The 4,569-nt window shown below is 42.5% G+C and overlaps 1 long non-coding RNA gene across 1 annotated transcript; it reads left to right on the forward strand.

The window, feature by feature from the left end:
• The first annotated feature begins 3,611 nt into the window (after positions 1 to 3,611).
• LOC135401706 (uncharacterized) lies at positions 3,612 to 4,149 on the forward strand. The gene is made up of 3 exons (XR_010424890.1): positions 3,612 to 3,758; positions 3,893 to 3,988; positions 4,114 to 4,149. It is a non-coding gene; the product is annotated as an uncharacterized LOC135401706 (long non-coding RNA).
• Positions 4,150 to 4,569: the final 420 nt, after the last annotated feature.

Raw genomic sequence — 4,569 nt, forward strand, 5'->3', positions numbered from 1 at the left:
AGGTACTCTTCACGACATTTCCTAAACAATTCACAGAGACGTTGAATAAAGGCGGTGCAAGACAAGAGCCTTGGGGAACATGTATAAATGCACCAATCGATCACATTGTCGCCTACTTAAATGAAGTTCATTTAATTGCGAGAGTAGCTGCCAGTAACATCGGCGACCATGAGCTCATTTACATGACGTGCAAATCAAAAGAAGCTAACGATGCATCGGTTATCGTTCGTTCTTTTATCCTTGTTGCTGAGTGGTATCTGTCCAAGGAGGAGTGGCCATTCTTCGACTGTTTTATGCACAAGATAAGTTTAGTCAATTCCTGACTGTTCTGCAAACTAGAAGCCATACAAGTCAGTCAGACACCAGTGACAAAGCGAAGTTCTGCTAAGAGATCGTGGGCTACCTTGGGGCTCCTTACATAATAATGTATAAAAATAGTTCGTACGAAAAGTATCGATCTAATCGAACTAATCAATATTCGTATGTACACTACAAGGGATACACCAACATACTTGAAAAGAAAAAAAAAAGCTACTTGAAAAGATACTTGAAAACTTTCGAGAGAAGCAGAGGAATAGTACTTCGCTCTGTCCATGATTCAATGTAGCAACGTGATCAAAACAAGGCACGGAACGTGAAAAAAGGCACTAAATCAGGTCAATAACTTGTGTGACATTCCTTATGGCTGACTCAGACCAACACACGTGTGAAGTATCCCGTATGTAGCCGGCGATAGCAACACGGTTAATTATCACTGTCCCAGCAACTGTTAGTAATATGTTTATTAAATATTTTAATAGCATCACTGATAGGTAGAATGCACATTTCTTCCACGACATATCCTGCTTCCATTATCTGACACTAATCCGTCCACGCTCTACCTATAGAGCCAGGATGTGGCCAAGAGGTTGCCAATGTTATTGTAAATCTCATAAAAAAGAAGTCAAGGTAGACGACAACATTCTATTTGCGTTTTTAAAACAATTTAGACGCTACTTGTTAGGTGTGGTCACATTATAAACAATGTTTCTTTTTTCGCTTTTTTTTTTTTCAGACGTTTGCTTCCGGGTAGAGATGAAAGTATGAAAAATTATTCCTGGATATAAAAGGGTGATAAACTTTCAATTTCACCTGATAGGCCTATAGCGATACTCTCATAACTAAGAAAAGTAATTGAAACGTATCCATTGGAGATGAAGCAACCAGCTTGCCTCCCTCTGTGTCATTTTATCAGCTTAATAGAAGCGTTACAACTGGGTAGTTTGACGTTCCATTTCCAAATTCGTACCCTCGTATCAGAATGTAGTACCCCAGTCACACGGGCAGCCTTGAACCATCACTTAGGGAATGACCATTGAACATGCGTGTACCGCCACCAAGCGTCTAACACGTCAACCTTTCAGGGAACTTTGGATCCAATGCTCTTTGGGAAGTTCTCGTGTTGCACGCTTGGTGGGGCTACGCGCATGTTCAATTACAATTGGTTTGGATTATGATTGAAGACTGCCCGTTTGACTGGGGTATTATACCCCTGTCACACGGGTAAATTTAGTGTCATTTTCGTGAAGTACATTCCTCCCGAGCCAAGTGTCACTTGCACTACATGCTTGCTACGCGACTTAAATAAGTGTCTCTAAACTATAATGATGGAAATGACGATAGATGAGAATGAACGTCGGGAAAAGTTTTAGGTGTGAGCTACAATTCCGTCGTAAGAATGTTTTTCTTTGATTTAGAAACACTTCCCGCCAATCTTCTTCCAAAATTAAACAAATTGGCCTCAAATACGAGACCGTGACGAGCCTCCGGAAGTCAGGGCGAGGGAGAAGCAGATCCAATACCTGATACTTCATATTACCATAACAAATATGGCCCTGGTCAGAACGCCAGTCTGGGAAGTTTTCACGGGCTGTTACCGAGCGTAAGTGCATGTGCTCTTGGCACAATCTTACACTGTACTTAAATCAAATATGCACGCTGTTGGAAGTACTTGTTTCAAGATATTGTGGTTGCCAGGGCGGGGCGATATATAAGTTTATGAAACGAAAAAGAAGAGGCCAGCCAGAGAAGGGTCGACTTAGGCCTTGTACTTTTCCTCAATACGTTTATCTGTACCTGAAACCCTGCTCTCGAGGCTAGGAATTCGGTCCGCCGAAGTGCAGTGAAGTGAGTTTGGGGAACTCACTAAATCGTCAGTGCACTCTCCGCCGAGTGTCACCAAAATATGCCGTGTAACAGCACACGAATGAGACTAAGTGCAAGTGTGACTCTTTGAAAGTTACACGAAATTCTAACATGGGTGTGACCGTCTCACAGGGGTAAATTGGCTTGCGAAGAAGTAGATCCACGGAACTGGCACTTAATGAAACTGAACTGGCATGAACTGAAAAATGTTTGCCACGGGTGGTGGTGTTGATTTAAACAGAGCATTTCACCTTATCGGTCATAAAGTACCTTTACTGAAATTTAAACATATGGAATGAGAGGGTTACCACTTCCGCCCTATAGAGGTTACTTGAATGGGAGAAAGGAATATGGCACAATCGGCAATACTCAATCAAATTCTACCGGGTGTTCCTCGAGGTTCAATTTTGGACCCATTTCTTTTATTAGTATTTCTCAATGACATGCTAAAATTGTAAGACTGCATACTCTATGCAGCCGAATCACCAGAAAGAGTGAAAAGAAGCACGCGTATAGGCAGGGTGCGCCGGTTCACCAGAAAAAGGGAAAAAGCACGGGTAAAGCTATGGTGTGACGTCATATGCACGCCACCTATATTTGTTGATGCTAAAACCCCAAAACGTCTATTTTACGAAGTGAAGCTCTTTCTTAGTAAACCAGCAGTTTTGTTGTCGTTGAATAAATAGGTACATCACTTTGCAGAATCTAACAATGTCATATTTCATTCCATTCAGAGATCGTTAAACCTAAAGAAGTTGGAAGTTAAGCTTCTACTCATCATCGCATGTACCCATGAGGATCGAGTCGGTGAAGTTTTCAGGAGTGGCACGCTAAAAGATCACCTCACTTACTGCCTTTAAATGTCAGATATGCCGATTTTGAAGTGCCGCAGAACTGAGCGATACTCGCGCTGTGTGTTCATTACCTAACACTGAATATGTGTGCGAAATATCTTGCTCCAACTGTTCGTAGTTTTGTAGAAAACAGTTTTTTTAGTTCCCACGCCCGGCCGTCAGACCGTCGGCAAACCCTGCGCACGGGCGCACCGACGTCACTGGTCTCGGTTTATCTGTCTTTGGCTTGGCATGGACCCTTGGCTTGGCCGCTTGGCTTCTTTCGTTTCGTCCTCTGTGCATCGTACATAAGCGAACAGCTGTTATGTTATTGCTAAGCCGGAAACAAAGCATGTGAATATTTTTTTTTTGGCACGGCGTCGTTTGGAAAGTGCACTTCCTTGTTCTGACCTTGCCTTTTATGGGCTGGAGCGATATGCCACGGCGAAGTTGTCGAAGATGCGACGGTGCTACGCTGTTAGAACAATTCATCGGAGCATTCAAGTGTTACCTTTTATAAGCTGCCAAAAGACCAAGCAGTGCGAAGCTCTTGGCTGACAGTGGTGCCTGCTAATTTCCAGTGCAAGGATTTCGTCAACGAATGTTATCATAGGTTACGCGCGACTCCAGAGGCAATTTGGAATATCGGCACGAAATCGTCGGATGAAAATCTGAGGTGCCCGACGCACAACATTTTGAACGTGCCACGGAGGATCAAGGCAAAAAACGAGAGCAAAAAAGGTAAGTCGAGGTTCAGATACAAAAAATAGCAAGCCTAATGAATCGATTGTGCAGCTGTCCTACTGCGCTTACTCTGATATAACCACGATTAACAACACAATAGTATTGATAATCTAACTTCTGAATTGTCACAGGTGCACGCTGAAGGCGGAAATGAAGCATGATCTGGCTTGCATCTGGTGCATGAAGAAATTGCTGGCACGTTAGTTGCAGTCTACCTCCACCAACAGGTACGACAGTGTGATGTTATAATTTGAGGATTCACCTATATGTTCAACTTTTCATGTGCACTCGCATGCAGACATCTTGACACCACTTTTAAATCTGCCCTCAAAGTTACAACCTGTGCTTTCAGGGTGGAAAACAAAGGTCGCCATTCCGATTAGCTGCTATTTCCCAGTTCAAGCACTTTTGCTGTCTGGACACTGGTTCCTGTGGATGGGCTGTTACAAGCTTCACTGTCTGATATAGAAGGTACGTTACATTAGTTCAGTTAATTTGTCTTTTGCACATTTTCGTTACTGTTAGTTGGATTACTGTTGGACATACAATCCTTTGACACACAGAAGCTGATGTCGCCTCTGATAATGTTTTAGAATTTTCAGTGTCATCAACGTCCATTGAGGAAGGTGCCTTTACTATCTGTGAACCTTTAATTGAAGAATAGCCCAGAATTCATGTTAACATTGTCTACTCTTATTAATTCACTGTCTGTGTTCTGAGAGCTTAGAAAAATCGAAACTATTTATTTGTCACAACTTCACACTGGATGTGGTACTGGCTTGACATGTAAGCTAAAATACCTGGATTC

This window comes from Ornithodoros turicata, chromosome 1, assembly GCF_037126465.1.
Source record: "Ornithodoros turicata isolate Travis chromosome 1, ASM3712646v1, whole genome shotgun sequence".
NCBI classification, from domain to species: domain Eukaryota; kingdom Metazoa; phylum Arthropoda; class Arachnida; order Ixodida; family Argasidae; genus Ornithodoros; species Ornithodoros turicata.